Source organism: Talpa occidentalis, unplaced genomic scaffold (genome assembly GCF_014898055.3).
Source record: "Talpa occidentalis isolate TD23 unplaced genomic scaffold, MPIMG_talOcc4v2.1 talOcc4.2, whole genome shotgun sequence".
Taxonomy (NCBI): domain Eukaryota; kingdom Metazoa; phylum Chordata; class Mammalia; order Eulipotyphla; family Talpidae; genus Talpa; species Talpa occidentalis.
In genome coordinates this window covers 2,583,614-2,601,114 of record NW_023602073.1, presented here as the reverse complement: position 1 = coordinate 2,601,114, position 17,501 = coordinate 2,583,614, and the positions used below count along the sequence as shown (strand labels likewise).

Sequence of the window (17,501 nt, the reverse complement as noted above, 5' to 3'; positions counted from 1 at the left end):
ACTTTGGGGTGCACAAAAGGTAGTAAAATCTAAAGGAGTTCAGGCTTAGTTATTGGAAATACTGCCAAGTGTGAGATGCATGGATGTGATTTGGATTTACATCCTGAGGGCACTGTTGGTTCCCATAAGAACCTTAGCACAAACTGACAACCCAACTGCCTGGGAGCTTACGGGGGTAGAGAATTCTCTACTTCTTGTTCCGCAGACTAGTGAGGAGACAAAGGAAGATTTCAAGGCATACTGTAAGACTTGGGCCCTGGCAGTCTCTATTTTAAGCTTTCCCAACTGATTTTGATGTAGCTAGCCCCGGAAAGCGCTCAGTGTTTGATTCTTTCTTTCTTTGCATGAAGCCCCAACTCTTGGAGAATTCCTATTCAGATCAGACAGAGCAGAGCCTCTGAGGATTAACTGAAGGGACCCCATCCATTCCAGTTTCTCCTCAGTGTCTCCTTCCCATTTTCCCCATCTCCGAACCCCCCAAAGTCTATTGTTCAGTTTAAGCTTATTTTTCATAAGGGAACAAGGCTTTGTGCAGTCTTACTAGAGTTCAATCCATGGATGCCAGCTGGTGTTGCTCAGCAAGGTGTTGGAAACCATAGAGCTAGCACTCACTTGAGTTAGGTGTTTCCTTTACAAGAGACCAGAAAATGGTCTTAGTACACTGTGCTGACCAGGATGCCAATAGTCTCTGAGAAAGCTACAGTCTAATCTGTTAGAATTATGAACACCTCCGTAGGAACGAAGATTCAATCATCTTTTGGATACATCTGCAGTAATAGAAATGACCAATGAAGCGTATTTTACAGAATGTTTTACTATAGACTGATGATTCCAGTTGAATCAATAGGATCAGAAAATAATGGTGGGATTTATTTTTATTTTTTTTTAATATAATCTGATTTATATTTCTTTTTTTCTGTTTCACATTTTTTTTTTAGATAATAAATTTTATTGTTATATTCCCCATACAATTGCAGCCCCCCCATTCTGGCCCCAATCCCTCCCCTCCCGCCCCCGCCCCCCTAAAAGTGTCTCTGGTTCATAGTTTTTTGTTGAGTGGTAACATCAAGTGGTGAAAACTTAGCCTGTCTACATAAGGAATGCTTTGTTTCTCAATTATCCTTATGAAATCCTGTATTCCTGTTTACAACAGTGATCGCCTGGTCTCCTGCCCACTCTGTGTCTGGTGAGTCATCTCACCTCCCCATCCCCAAAACTTCTGGCCTACACCCCACTTCTGCACCCCTCCCCAAAGTATAAAACATGTTAAATTATTTTGGTCCTTCTAGAAGGCTTTGTAGGATGCTTAATGTTCATTTTCAAAAGAAAACTTCTGACTTCTCGGGCCTGTGAGGGAATTTTAGTCTCCTAGTAAGACTTGGTGGATATTAGAGAACAATGGAAGGAGAAAATGCAGCTTCTGTGAGCTAAATTCCAAACCTCACATTTGTCATCAGGGTCCCTGAATTGCAAAAGGCGGGATCTTCATCAGCTGGCTCTTTTCCACATGGTCTGCAGCTAAGGTGTTCCCTGGTCTCAGAAAGGGGCCTGGTGTCCAACAGAATCCAGAGCTTTGACGAGCAACCTCAGCTTTCTCTGCTTGTCTTCCAGTCGTTCTGATGTGAAGATTTGAGAATCCTTTAAGTCCTGTTGCTGCTGGCAGAGGTTATCCACAGCAATGGCAAACTGCCTCTTACGAGTGACCTGGGACATTTGTTTTTCTCTCACTCCCAAATAGGAAAATCCTAAGTGACCATTGCCATGAACGGTCCAGCTCCGGAGAGCAGGGTTGAGAGAGGAATCTGAAAGAACCAAGGAATAAAGAAATGACTGGCACAAAATAGAGTTTAAGAGAAGCAGGACACAGGGGACACAAGGTCTCATTCTGGCTCAGTCATCCAGAACACCCAGAGCAACTCAGATTTATGGAGACAGACCACCTCCTAGGTTAGTTACAAGACAGTGGATTATTCTTTTGTTCCTTAGTATTCAGCAGTATTCTGGCACACATGCACCGCCAAGGTTCTGCATTATCAGATTATTCTGTTCTCTCTTCTAATCTAGTTTCTCTCACAGGCCTGGTTTCGCTGACACAACATCCTGATCTGTACAAGGGCCAATTTTCTGACCCAGGCTGATCCATCTTTTAGCCATGCCTAGTCTTTCAGCCATGACCCTGATAGTTTCCTTGTCTCCGCACTTTATGCCATAGGGGTCTCCACGTCTCCCCCCATTTTTAAAAAAAAGATTTATTTATTTATGCATACAAGAACTGGGGTACAGGCCAGAGGTGTTGGGGGGATGAGAGAATTCACCAGAGTGGAGAACAGAACAGGTGAACTAATGGAAATACACTGCTGAGGGGAGCAGTTGGGAGTCAGGAGAGGTCTGCTGTGCCATGTGGGTAGCCCCCTGGCTGGGGATCAAACTTGTGCTGCACTGGCTGTGGACAGCTTCATAGGTTGCGCCTCAACCCCTTGCACCAGCAGGGAGGTCCCCTTTTTTTTGTTTTGTTTTTTAGTGCAACCTTGACAATGACTATGGCAGCAACTTTCAGTTGTTTTCACTCCCACATGTTTCTTCCTTTACTTTTGTAGAAGAGGATTTAAAGTAACAGATATGCAAAAATAGGGATTAGTGCAACTAACATGAAGATAATTTCCAAAGCTTTTACATAATTCAGTTTATTTAAATTGGCTAACTCCCATCATTAAATTTACAACATCTTTCCCTCCTACTGCTGATAAGCATTTAACAAATGCCGCCTGTGTATTTTGTTGCAAGTGTTGCATTTGCTCAGACATATTTACATTTCCTTGAAATTGTAGCTTAATATGTTTGCATGTAGCCTGAGTCTGATTATATACAAATGGAGTTACACAGATGGATGTACAGGTCCAGTCACAGGGCTAAGACAGTTGGGTCTGTACAGTTTTTAGCTGATCTCTTGACAATTTTACTGTCTGTTGTTGTTATAGTTTGTCTCTAAGGTCCGTGACATCAGAATAGGAGTTTCGTAGAACAGTGTCACAACAAAACACAACGGAGTTGGTGGTGTCTAGGGGGCTTGGTGATGTCCATCATGTCAGCGTACAGCAGCCTGAAGGGCATCGAGTCTTGATCCGCGGTTCCGGAGGACAGCATATTCAGTGGGAAGGGTCCTCGTTTCTCCTGTCGGCCTGCATAGGTGGCATCCCGGGTGGCAGCTACATGGCTAATGGCTGGAGCTCTGGAATCCTTTTCTGCTGGAATCCAAAGTGGTCCTATAGGTAATGAAACAGAAACATACCCTCTCCCCCATGTTCAATGTTTTTTTAAAAGATTTATTTATTCTGCATACAAGAGCTGCATACAAGAGCTTCTGCATACAAGAGCTGCATACAAGGCCAGAGGTGTGGGGGGTGGGTGAGAGGATTCACCCGAGACAGAGTGGGGAACAGAACAGGCAGATTGACCGGAGTACACCACTGAGGGGAACAGTGGGTGAGTCGGGAGAGATCTGATGCATCATGTAGGAAGCTCCCTGGCCGACCAGGGATCCGACTCCTGCTACAGTGGCTGCAGACAGCTTCATAGGTTGTGCCTTAAGCCCTTGCGCCTCCAGGGCTCCCCCATGTTCAATGTTTTAAGGTCCCAGCCAAGTTGTCCCTTGCGATGGGCAGTTATCTGTGACCAAGGGCCTAGGGCTTGGTGTTGCTGTCATAAAAAGCTGCTCCGCTGCCCTGAGGAAGTAGGAATGAGATGTTGCTAAACAGTTGTTAGACCAAAGCAGTTGCAATTCAAGAATTTACAAGTAAATAAAACGTTGTATATAAGTACCTATAGGCACAAGATTTCCTCTAGACTCCCCTTGTTTTTTGTATTTTAAACCCCGATCTCAGGATTTTAGTGTATGCTAGAGAATAACAATCAGCCGCCAGTATTGTCCATGCATGTCTAGTATGATAGTCCTTCATTCCTGGAAATTAGTCAGTCCATGGGGGTGGGGGTGAGAGGATTCACCAGAGAGAGTGGGGAGCAGAACAGGAAGATCTACTGAAATACACTGCTGAGGGGAGCAGCAGGCAAGGCAGAAGAGGTCTGCTGTGCCATGTGGGTAGCTCTCTGGCCAGCCGGGGATCGACCTCATGCTTCAGTGGCTGGCAATAATTCGGTAATGCTGTCTTTAACACCCTGCGCCACCAGGGAGGTCCGGTTTAACTTTTTTAAAAACAAGTTTTCTCCACCTTGACCCAATTTTATACAGTAGTACAGCAAAATATTTGCAAACTAAATCTACTCTCAGGCCAATTTACTTATTTTTGCATAAAATCACAAGGCAGAGTAACCAAACAGCAATTCTAGCTAACTTTGCTGGAAAACTCCATATAAGATCACAGTGAACTCTTGACATCTAGTCTGTGTAGGCTTCAGAAACAAATTTGGTTTCCGCCTGGAGTTTCCTATTCTCCAGGTTACCAGAATATCATTTATATTTTACTATATTATAAGGACCCATTATATTTTTGTGTACAGTGAATAATATTCTGTATTCTGAATCTTACAGGAACTTCCAGGGAAATGAAATAATGCCCCAAGGAAACATGCATTAGATGAATTATCTTCATAAAGTAAATGCCACATTTGGCCTTGTACGGTGGCAGCCCTGTATGATTAACTGCAATGGCCTTAAAATTGGAAATGTCTGCTAAAAACGTTTTAATGTTTTTCTCCCAGCAGAAATACTCAGTGAGTACAAAGTAGATTATTTTATAATAATAAACACTTTCTTTTTTTAAAAAAAAGATTATTTATACACGAACCGGGGTACAGGCCAGAGGCACGGGAGGGTGAGAGGATTCACCAGAGCCAGAGCGGGGAACAGAACAGGCAGACTGATGAAATACACTGCTGAGGGGAGCAGCGGGCGCAACAGGAGAGGTCTGTCGCGCCATGTGGAACCCTGCCCTGCTCACCGGGATCAAACCGGTGCTGTAGAGGCTGCCGACAGCTTCACAGCGCGGCACTCAACCACCTGCACCACAGGGGAAACCTAATAAACACTTTCATTTCACAAACGAAAAGGAAAGTAAGAGGACTCATTTGCATGTTCGGACCTGGGATTTTTTTGCATAGCACTCGATCGATGTGCACAACTCTTGCCAGGTCCCATAATTTGAGCAGTTTATATTCATATATCTCTATACGTGCACTCCCCTAGAATAAAACTAAAATTTCACCAAGATTTTCATGTGAAACATTGATTTCAAGGTATTAGGGCCTGCAAACATCTTCCAGGCAGATTGAAAGATAAGGGTTGTCTTTAGGAATAAATGGAAAATGTGTAAATCAGAGTATTCTATGTATATTAATTATCATTATATGGAAACATTTATTCATCAATTAAAATGATAGTATTTCATCCTTCTGTATAAATCAAAGGAGATCATTGCTGTCATTTCTTTTTATTTCTTTTTTATTTTTATTTTATTTTTTTTTTTTGGTGGGACCCTCGCCGGTGGCCGGGAATCGAACTGGCGCTGTAGAGGCTGCAGGCAGCCTCACAAACCAGTGCTGAACCACTGCGCCACCAGGGGAGGCCCCATGTCATTTCTTTTTAATACCCAGCAATTCTTAGTGATGAAAAATGTGGCCATCCAATTGCTTAAGTTCAAATTTAAATTATCTTACTTGCTTACTTACTATAGAGTCTTGGGGAAATTATTTTTCAAATGTTTTTCTTGTGTCCCTAGCTGTGAAATGCAGGTAATAATTGCAATAGCACCTGACTCTTGAATTCAATGAAGGGAAAATACATGTATATATGTAAAAATTCATAACTACACCCAAAACTTTAAAAAAATTACATATTGTTATTTTTCATTTCTTGAACTGTTTAGTCAAATCCAGAAGCTACATCAAATTGTACCACGTTGTTTAATTACCAAGAGTAAAAACTAGTGACTATTTATAAAAATAGACATTAACAATACATAGCAATGAAACTGCTCTCTCAATGATTGGAGATCAAGTCAACTTCAAGGAATTCATTGAAAGTAAAACATTAGTAATGGAACTATAAAAATCCACCACTTTTTTCATAATATTCAAAATGTAGTATAATACGGGCTCATCTGGGATTTGAGGCAGTTAAACACAGGAAAAAGGTTGCTTTCACCAGCCATTTCAAAGATGTCAGGGGAGTCAGATGATTCCAACTGAGGCAATATTATCACCAAGTTCTCTTCCAGAGAACAAGGAGAGGATGGAACAACAAATGCAGAATAGAGATAAAATATACCAGTGACCGATATCATCACCTGCAAGATTCTCCTGCAGACACGAGAGAGTAATCATGGTCTTCCCAGACAGACAAAACCAGAGAAGGGGTTCACTAACACTAGATCTACCCTGAAAGAAATGTTAAAAAGATCTTCTGTATAATTCAAAGAGAAGAAAATCCACAGAAAAGCTGAGCACGGAAATAGACAGAACCAGAAATATTTTATTTATTTATTTGTTTGTTTGTTTATGCATATAAGAACTGGAGTACAGGCCAGAGGTGTGTGGGGTGAGAGGATTCACCAGAGAGAGTGGGGAATAAAACAGGCAGATTGACTGAAATACACTACTAAGGGAAGCAATGGACGAGTCAGGAGAGGTCTGCCATGTGGGATGCTCCCTGGCTGGCTGGGGATTGATCTCGTGCTGCAGTGGCTGCGGATAGCTTCATAGGTTATCTCTTAACCCCTCACGCCACCATGGAGGCCCCAGAATCAGAAAATGAAAGTCAAAGTGGGTGTAGGCTCACAGCTCAAGGTTGAATATTAGAATGGGTACTCTTTAAGTTCCCATATGTTCATTGATTCTGCTATGTCCTGGTCAAAATCCCTTCAGATTATCACAAGCTTCCAGGAGAGCCATATGGCATTCTTTTCCCCCCAAATATTGGAGCTACTCCTTATTCTAGCCAGCTCCCCCTTCTTCTGGACATGAGTGACAACTAAGGCGATCATGCAGCAGGATAAGTCCTCAGTCTGTGGAAAATAGATGTAGACAAAATAGAAATGAACATACAAAAGGATGGTTGCTTAGTGATTGTTGCTGGAAGCCTGAAAAAACAGTCTCTGTCAGCTGCCTCCTCTGATGATAGTCAGATATTTCACAACTAAATTGTCCCTCAGCACTATGAAGCTATCCGGAGCCACTGCAGCACAAGCTCCATTTCAACCCAGGGAGCTGACCCACATGGCACAGCAGACCTCTCCTGTCTCACCTGCTTCTCCCCTCAGCAGTGTATTTCAGTCAGTCTGTCTGTTCTGCTCCCCACTCTGTCTCTGGTGAAGCTTCTCGAAGCCCTGCACTGCCCCACAGTACCTCTGGCCTGCATCCCAGGTCTTGTATGCATAAATAAAATACCAATCTTTTTTTAAAGTTTTTTATTTTATTTAAAAAAATATTTATTTATTAGTACAAGCACTGGGTACAGTCAGAAATGCGGGAGGGTGAGAGAATTCACCAGAGCCAGAGCGGGGAGCAGAGCAGGCTGAAGGACCGAGGTACACTGCTGAGGGGAGCAGCGGGCGGCAGGAGAGGTCTGTGCGCCATGCGGGACCCTCCTCCAGTTGCTGGGGAGCAGCTGGGGATCGAACTGGCGCTGCAGAGGCCGTGTGCAGCTTCGCAACCTAGCGCTCAATTGCTGCGCCAGCCGGGAGGCCCAGTTTTTTTTTTTTTTTTTTAAAGATTTATTTATACAAGCACTGGGGTACAGGCCAGAGGCACGGGAGGGTGAGAGAATTTACCAGAGACACAGCAGGGAGAACAGGCAGCAGGACCAAAGTACACTGCTGGCGGGAGCAGCAGGCGAGAAAGGAGAGGTCTGGCCCCCATGTGGGAATCTCCCTGGCCAGCCAGAAATAGAACCCGTGCTGCAGAGGCTGTGGACAGCTTCATAGTGCTGCGCTCAACCAACTGCACAACCAGGTAGGTCCCTAAAAAATAAATCTTGGCTCTCCCCTGGTGGCGCAGCGGTTGAGCACTGGGCTGTGAAGCTGCCCGCAGCCTCTGCAGTGCAGGTTTGATCCCCAGCCACTGGTGAGGGGCGCCCATGGCGCGCAGACCTCTCCCGTTGCGCCCACTGCTCCCCTCAACAGTGTATTTCGTGACTCTGCCTGTTCTGTTCCCCGCTCTGGCTCTGGTGAATCCTCTCACCCTCCTGCGCTTCTGACTATACCCAGTGATTGTATAAATAAATAAACAAGTTTTTTAAATAAATAAAAATAAATCTTTGAAAAAAAACCACCAGTACATCCTATACAAGATCAAAGACCCACAGAAGATTATGCTTTCACACTTGCTGTTCTCTGACCCAGGCTGATGGCCCTGAAGTGAAGAGGAATGTTCCCTCACAGGGGATGGTGTCATTTGAGGACGTGGCTGTGAACTTCATCTGGGAGGTGTGGCAGGACCTCAGTGATGCTCAGATGACCCTGTACCGGGATGTGATGCTGCAGACCTACAGTCCCTGGTGTCACCAGGCAAGGAAACGCCTTTGTAATCCTCAAGTGCATCCACTGTCTTCTACACTGTTAAATATGTGCATAATCTTCCATCTGCTTTTGTCATTTATCCAAAACTGAAGCGTATGCAACTTGATCAAGGACCAAAATTGTTTTTTTTTTTAAGTTTTATTTATTTATGCATACAAGAACTGGGGTACAGGCTAGAGGTGCGAGGATTCACCAGAGACAGAGTGGGGAACAAAATAGGCAGACTGACTGAAATACACTGCTGAGAGGAGCAGCAGGCAATACAGGAGAGGGTCTGCTGCACCATGTGGGTGGCTCCCTGGCTGGCCAGGGGTTGAACTCCTGCAGCAGGAGCTGCGGATAGCCTTGCAGTGCTGTGCTTAACCCCTTGCCCCACCAGGAAGGCCCTAAAATTGTTTTTTGTTTAAGTGCATTGTGTTAATAATGTTGAGGTGAGCATCAGCTTGGAGGAGGGAGCAGAGCCAGTAACCATAAAGAACCCCAAAACCAGCATTTCTCATGTCAGTCAATGTACACCTTTCAGGGAGGCTGGAAGGAACTGAGACTGGCAGACATTGACCATATGGAGCTACTTATCCTGATCCCCAAACCTTGGACAGCTTGTCTGCCTGAATCAGACGTGTTCATCAGTCAGTTTCAATTATGACTCTCTTGTCAGTCTTCCCCTAGTTTTTGAATGGTGGTTAATTTTCATAGACCTGTCCGGTGTCTCCTTCCTGACTATTCTCTAACTTTCTCTGCATTAGGCATGTTTTCCATATTTGCAATATTCCTGCATTCTCAATGGACCGTTTTTGTTCAGGTATTTTCCTCAGCCATTTGTTTATTCTTTCAGCACGTTCATGGGAAGTGTTAGACGCTGGTAAATTTTGTATTTGTGAAATACTATAATCAAAGAAATGTTCTGTGCTTTATTGAAATTATGTTCTGTGAGGAAGGAAAATGCAATAAATAAGTATATCAAATTGTGAGATAAAGCCACACAGAATGTTTAGCGAGGATGAGAGAAAACTATGGAGGTTATTTCAGAGTGCGTGCTTTCAAGGCTTAGTTATGGAGATGGAGTCTTCTCATTGTCGAGCTCTAGTTTGAGAATAATTGCATTTTGACATGCACTGTATATAGTTATATAATCTATCTGGGTTAGAGGTTGTGCCTGTCTGTTGAAGGTGTATTTATTTAACAGCTGATGAACTCAAATGTGATAGAAGGAGAGGGGATTGAATAGAATGTTACTTAGAATATGAATAGTCTTCCAACGATGAGTCTTGTGACCCCACTCAGACCAGAAACTGTGACTTGAAGAGCACCCAGCAAATCGTGAAGCAGAAAAAGGGATGATCAGTGACACAGGAGAGGAAACCGGAGAATGTAGTTTCTAAAGCCATGGAACCCAGAGTTTCAGGTTGGGGGGCTCACATCTCAGCAGTTTGCAATGTGCAGTTATATATCCTCCTGTGGGAATCACTGGGAAGAAAGCAAAAGAATAAGATACATACTTGGGACTCCAATTATGTAAGTATGAGATAGCTAAAACTAAAATACTAGATAAAATGTTCCAGTGCCATGAATTATCACATTGAAACACTCGTTCCAAGGAGTGGAGTGAAACTATCAGGAGTGATGATCTCAGAGGATATAAAAATTGCTTTTTAGTGGTGACTAACACGGCCTGGATTGCAGAAGTTAAAGTTGGACAAAAGGGTGAGCCAGAGTTTTCTATTTCTGTCGAGGTTCTGAGAAGCCTGTATTGTAATGTTTAATTAAGAATTTCCTGTAATGGGGGCCTCCCCGGTGGCGCAGCGGTAGAGCGCTGGGTTGCGAAGCTGCCCGCGGCCTCTGCGGCGCCGCTTCCATCTCCGGCTGCTCCCCGGCCATGGGAGGAGGGTCCCGCATGGTGCGCAGACCTCTCCTGCCGCCCGCTGCTCCCCTCAGCAGTGTCCTTCGGTCCTTCTGCCTGCTCTGCTCCCCGCTCTGGCTCTGGTGAATTCTCTCACCCTTCCGGGCTTCTGACTGTACCCAGTGCATGTATAAACAAACAAACAAACAAATAAATAAATAAACATGCCTCTTAAAAAAAAAAAATAAAATATAATAAAAAAAAAGAATTTCCTGTAATGTCTCTCCCCCCTCTCCCCCGCAATGATAATGATGTGACTTTAAAAAAAGAACCCAGATGACTATGGCCTGTGCCAAGGAGAAGTAAAAACTGAAGAAAAGTAGAAGCAGAATCCTTATTTTCAAAGCGATAGTCTTGTTGAAGTGACTGAAACATGTCCCTCACTCACATCTGATAAATAGATTTTCCAGGAAAGTGATGACATCTAGAAAGCATTGTTGTTCAAAAAGTACCACCTAAGTCACATAGTTATAGGAACAACAGTAGAATGCAGGCTAAATGGTAGATTAAATGCTACTAGCTGTCATCTTCATCTAGAGTTAATTGAATATGTTTACCAAATATTTCTTCATGAATATAAAAAGTCATGCAATATGAAAGAAGCATTACTGATTGCTTTTCAACCTGTTTTGGCCATAGGAAATCTATTCTTTTAATGTTATATAATTTGTTTGGGGTAGAAATTTCAATCAGAAAATCAAAACCAGGTACTCTGTTTTGTTTTGTGTTGTAGTAAAGCAACTTTGTGCCTTTAGATTAACATTCACAGGAAACGTTTAGATGTTCACAGAGATGGTTATTTTTATCTTTTATTTTATTTTTTATTTTTAAAAAATTATTTATTCATACAAGCACTGGGCACAGTCAGAAGCACAGGAGGGTGAGAGGATTCACCAGAGTCAGAGCAGGGAGCAGAACAGGCAGACTGACGAAATACACTGCTGAGGGGAGCAGCGGGCATGGCAGGAGAGGTCCGTGCACCATGTGGGACCCTCGCCAGCGGCCGGAGATCAAACCGGCGCTGCAGAGGCTGCGGGCAGCCTCACAGCCCAGCGCTCAACTGCTGCGCCACCAGGGGAGGCCCGGCAAGGCCCTATTTTTATCTACTTTTAGATGTCCATACTGTGGAGTACCTGATTAAAGCCAACCAGCCAAATCAGGACAGACTTTTGAGGCAAGTTGTTGTTGCCAACAGCAAAACATCAACCATGGAGGAACTTTGGGAAAACAAATTATTTGGACTCAAGTCATAGTTTGAACCTTAATAGCAGAAATGGAAACATTTCAGCATTGATGCCTGAGAATTTTGCTGTATGTAAGAACATGTTTATCCCTGCTGAGCCTCATGAGATGCGTGCTACAAAGAAACTTGAGGGCTTTAGTATGACTAGGCAAACTGTAAGGTATCCCGAGCACCATAGTCATCAGATGATCCCACCTTTTCAGCACCCTTTTCACTTATCTGAACAAGGGAAAGCCTTCGACAAAGACGCAATATTCTTTACACATCAAGGTGCTCTTATGGGACAGACTGCCTGGAAATACAGTGAATGTGAGCATACCTATGATATGGTACCTTTCATTGGTTAAGATAAAACTCAAATAGGGGAGACTCCCTGTACATGTAACAAAAGGAGGAAATGTATTGATGAGAAACCAGTACATTTGACTCATCAACATTTTGAAGATGAACAGCATACATGTAATGAAAGTGGGGGTGGGCCTCCCCGGTGGCGCAGCAGTTGAGTGCTGGGTTGCGAAGCTGCCCGCGGCCTCTGCAGTGCCGGTTCAATCCCCGGCTGCTCCCCGGCCACTGGAGGAGGGTCCCACATGGCGCGCAGACCTCTCCTGCCGCCCGCTGCTCCCCTCAGCGGTGTACTTTGGTCCTTCTGCCTGCTCTGCTCCCCACTCTGGGCTCTGGCTCTGGTGAATTCTCTCGCCCTCCCGCACTTCTGTCTGTACCCAGTCATGTATAAACAAAACAAACAAACAAGCAAACAAATAACTAAATAAATAAAACTTGCCTCTATTAAAAAAAAAAAAAAAAAAAAAAGAAAGTGGGGGTAAACTCAGCTTCAATTTCATGCCAGTCAGCTTGAGAGAACTCTGTTAGAACAGAATATTTTTTAATATAATACATGTGGTGAAATGTTGTCTGAAATGTCTTTTTACTGAGCATGAGAAAATACAAAGAGGTGATAAACCTTCTGAAACATCTGATATTTCCTTACACAAAAGGTATCAGGGAAGTGTCACTACAAGGTTCTTTGGCTATAAAGAAAGTGGGAAACCTTTCTCCTGGAAGACAGACCTCAGTGTACATCAAAACTCATAAGGGGGCCTCCCCGGTGGTGCAGCAGGTTGAGCACAGTGCTGTGAAGGTGTCTGCAGCCTCTGTAGTGCCGGTTCGCTTCTGGGCGGGCCAGGGAGATACCTACATGGTGCCTGTCGGGGCAGGATGGGCACTGAGCAGGTTTTCTGATCCAGCAGACGGGTAAAGGAGAGTCCTGGAGCCCTCGGTGGCTTTCTCAGGCTTTTATTGAGCTTTCTCATGTAGTGTGGCAAACAGGTACATGGCAGGCAGAGGTTCCCTGGGGGCCAGGAGGCCAGAAGGCCTCCAAGCTCCCAGCAAGTCTGGGCTTCTCTGACTTCCTTTCTACCCTTCTCTCTCCTGCCTCTTCTCCTGCTTTTCTGCTTCTGCTTCTCTTGGTGACTCTCTCAATACTCCTCCCATGGCCCACAGAGGTAAATAAGATAGTTTGCAATAATGTAACTCTATAGGTGCCCCCTCAAGCAGGGGCAATCCTAATTGTGGGAGGGCAGAAAAGCCTGAAAAACCATTTACCCTGCAGTGCAGGCAGACCTTTCCTGTCTCTCCTCCTACTCCCCTCAGCAATGTTTCCAGTCCATCTGCCTGCTCTGCTCCCTGCTCTTGTTCTCTCTGGTGAATCCTTTCACCCTTGCCCCCGGCTGGGATGTACCCCAGTTCTTGTAAAATAAATAAATCTTAAAAAAAATTCACACAGGCATGAAGCATTATAAATGTAAAGGATGTAAGAAATCATTCTGTCACAAGTCAGGCCTGAGTGTTCATCAGACAACTCATGCACCAGAAAAACCCTACGAAAGTCCAAAGTGTAAGAAAACGTTCTACCGGAAATCACTCCTCTTTGTACATCAGGGAAGTCACACTGGAAAGAAACTCTATGATAGTCAAGAGTGTAGGAAAACTTTCTCCTGGAAATCAACCCTCATGGAACATGAGAAGTGCTATGAATGTCTAAAGTGTAAGAAAACATTGTACAGGAAATCACACCTCATTGTACATCAGAAACTCACACTGGAGCCAAACCCTATGAATGTCGAGAGTGTAGAAAATATTCAATATGATGGTTGAGATATAATTATTTTTGTGTACTTTTTATCAGTCACACTTGGGATATTATGAAGTGGGGATGAATGTAACACAGCTCTAATTCACTCCATTCTCTGGCTTTCTCCCCTTGTGTGTGTGAAGTCATGCGTTCGCTTTTTTGCTGCCTCAAACATCTGAGAGATTCTCCTAGTAGATGGATTTGTTCATGTCTATCTTGCAGGTAAATTTAGGACAGTAATGTGCCATGTATCAAGAACATCTGAATGGAGGTGCTGCTTCTAGTTGACCCAAAACATTGATTTAAATCACCAAGACGAGGGCCTCCCCGATGGCGCAGCTGTTGAGCGCTGGGTTGCGTAGCAGCCCGCGGCTTCTGCGGCGCCGGTTCCATCCCCGGCTGCTCCCCGGACACCGGAGGAGGGTCCCATATGGCGCGCAGACCTCTCCTGCCGCCCGCTGCTCCCCTCAGCAGTGTACTTTGGTCCTTCTGCCTGCTCTGCTCCCCGCTCTGGCTCTGGTGAATTCTCTCACCTTCCCGCGCTTCTGACTGTACCCAGTGCTTGTATAAATAAATAAATAAATAAATAAATCTTTAAAAAAAAAATAAATCACCACGACGAGTATGGCCTTCATCGTTGGCATAAAAGTCAGACATAGGAACATGCTGGAGTTCAAATCATTTCATCAATTTCTCCTTATGGAAATATGCTGACAGCTGATTAAAATCCTGGTGTATCTTCATGGTAGTAATAGGGATCAGGACTATTATTTAACATTTCCAAAAGAAATCTTCACAGGCATATGATGAAAGAACAGGTGACTTTCCAAAAACAGAGCATAGAATTGTGTGTGTGCACATTAGCTAAGTATTGAGCCTCTGTGTTGACCACCAACAATGGGATTCAGGAATCAGAAGAACAAGAATGCTTCTTAAATGCCTGCAACTTGATTTTGACCAAAGAGCATACACTGGTAGCTGAACTAAGTATGTTTTAATAAAGCTGATTTTTTAAAAAAAATTACTTATTTATGCATATAAGATCAGAGGTTGAAGCCGAGGTTGGGTTGGGGCGGTGGTGAGAAGATTCACCAGAGACAGAGTAGGGAGAAGAACAGACAGATCTGCTGAAATGCACTGTGAAGGGGAGCAGCGAACCAGACAGGAGAGATCTGCTGCACCATGTGGGTCCGCTCCTTGCCTGGGGATCGAACTCATGCTGTTGTGTCTAGCGACAGCTTGATACCACTTAGACTTTGACCCTTCTGCCACCAGGGAGGCCCATAAACCCGACTGATTTTTATGTGTATATCCTCAGGTATATTTGATAACTTTATTTGTAATTTTGTTTTTTTTTTGCATAGAAGAACAAGAATGTAGGCCAGTGGTGCCGTTGGTGAGAGGATTCATCAGCGACAGAGTTAGGAGCTGAACAGGCAGAGTAAATGAAATACACTGCGAAGAGGAGCAGCGGGCATGAAAGGAGAGGTCTGTTGTGCCATGTGGGTAAGCTCCCTGGCCTGGATCAAACTCAGGCCTTAGCAGTAATAAGGGTGAGACTTAATTTCTAGGCTACCAGGGAGACCCTGATTACATTATCCTTCATCAACATTAACCAATTCCTCCTTGTTCAAGGATTCGGTAAACTATAGGAACAATAAACTGGTTGTCAACACAGTGTCAGGCTCCATTCACACAGGCCTCAAATCTCAAATAGTTTTGATTGTATTTTGCAACAACTACACTTTTGTCTGTTTAGTAACAGTGGACGTTGTAATGTGTATATTGATAATTATGTAGAAGTATTGTCAAGAACTTTCGTCCAACACTCCATGGTACCCTCATAGAGGATCTTGCTACATTGCCTCAATCACACCCTGAAGAATCACAAGTACATATAATTTCATTACATGAGCTCATTTGCACATATTGGCAATGGTAGTCCCTCACAGGCCCTCCCCATGATTGGCCCTGGACCTCCACAGAGTGGGCAATAGTCTTACTGTTTTAGGTTTACCTCAAATAATATAATCTCAGTTCAGAAAAGTTGAAGCACTCCAGTTAGGTAGCCTAATACATTCACATGCCCCATTTCCTGCAACTCTCTCCTTCTGAACTCTGACGCATCCACATAGCTGCACAAGGTGTGAGTGGACATTTATCAGTATCTCTGTGTCATGAATTCCTCTATTTCCATTCCTTGTCTGGTCTTCTGTTGAACGGTGACTCTTAACAATTTCTACTTTAACTAGTCACATGTACAATGAGAAGCAATGCCACGGCAATTCTCAATCAGGACCTATAAAATCGTACCCTATTTAACAGTCCATTTTCATGGCCTATACAACGAACACTCTCATGGCTGTGATACATGTTGAACGCTACATGTAAATATATTAGGAGGCATTATTTAGGAATGACAGAATGTGTGGGAAGAGAGTGTGTGTCTCTGGGCCTGATGTCCGTCACAGGCAGGCAGTGCTGGTAGTGGGTCACGCAGCAGTTGCTTAGTTTTTGGTCAGGATGCGGTAACTCTTAAAATCTGTCTGGCAGGATGGAAAATGTCGTTAAAAGCCCATTTAGCGAGAAATGAGGAGACTGCGAGCCCCTCAAACTCAGACCTTTTAAGATACAGGTGGAAGGACCCTGGCTCAGCCTGGAGGCCTCCAGCAGCTCTAAGCCCTCACACTGTAAGATGTTAAAGGACTAAACATAGCAAGACAGCAGCCATTTTAAGGAAAACGACCGTTTTAAAGAGCACAGCTGTCCGTTGCAGGGTAAAACCACAAGAACCACGAGGCCAGGGTGAACGAAACTTAAAGGCTGCCAAAGAAAGGTACACAATCAGATTGAACTTGGTCCCCGTTGTGAAAGGTCCCCTTTTTCTGATATGAAAGGTCCCTTTTTTCTGCTGTAACAGAGTATAAAAAACAACTTGTCACCCTTAAAGGGGTCCTTCTCTCAACCTGATGAGACTGCTGTGTCAGTACACCAGGCAGAGTCGGGCCCTAGCATAAGCTAGCAATAAAGCCTTTTTGCTTTTGCATCTCTGGCTCCGTGCAGTTTTTGGGAACCCCGGACGGAGTTGAGGCGCCAACTCCTAACAACACGGTGCATGGAGAGAATGGGGTCTGAGGGTACAGAGTCCCATCTGGGAGCCTCCAAAGCTGGTCTCTCACTGGCGCCCAGAAAGGCAAAGCTACGACACAAGAAAGGCCGTTACATGGGTTTATTCAAGATGCTGTCCAGGGAGTGTGCCCTAAACACCCTCCTGGGGGTGCAGCTCCCCAAGCGCAGGGAGAGAGCAGAGTAAGAGGAACCCACTTCTCTGGCATCAAAACACTCTCCTCCTTTTCCTCGCCAAACAGACTCGGTTCCGGCGCGCCGGGCGGTCTGCGAGGCTGCGCTCACGTGGCCCCACCACCCAATATGTCCCTGAGCCCCACTGGGGGAGGACCCGCCCTGACGCTCCGGACGCGCGGCGCGCGGGATTGTGGGAAATGTAGTCTCCCGAGGACACGCGGTTCCCGCCCGGGGCTCCGCCCAGGGGCGTCCGGCCTCGCCGGCCTCGTCTGCGCAGGCGCGGCCCCGCGTCCTCCCCGTCTTTCCCGGGGCCCCGGGGCCTCCGCGGTCGCTGCCCCCCCCCCCCGCGGGTTGCGAGCGGCTTTGTCGCCGGGGCTGGGCTTGGGGTGAGGCTGA

General features: G+C 44.8%; 2 long non-coding RNA genes across 2 annotated transcripts; both read left to right on the top strand.

Moving 5' to 3' along the window:
- Positions 1-3,205, top strand: LOC129146363 (uncharacterized). Its single transcript, XR_008552975.1, has 3 exons — positions 1-242; positions 1,739-1,947; positions 2,979-3,205. It is a non-coding gene; the product is annotated as an uncharacterized LOC129146363 (long non-coding RNA).
- Positions 3,206-4,512: 1,307 nt separating this feature from the next.
- LOC129146364 (uncharacterized) lies at positions 4,513-16,693 on the top strand. Its single transcript, XR_008552976.1, has 3 exons — positions 4,513-4,728; positions 15,167-15,290; positions 16,356-16,693. It is a non-coding gene; the product is annotated as an uncharacterized LOC129146364 (long non-coding RNA).
- The last annotated feature ends 808 nt before the right edge of the window (positions 16,694-17,501 follow it).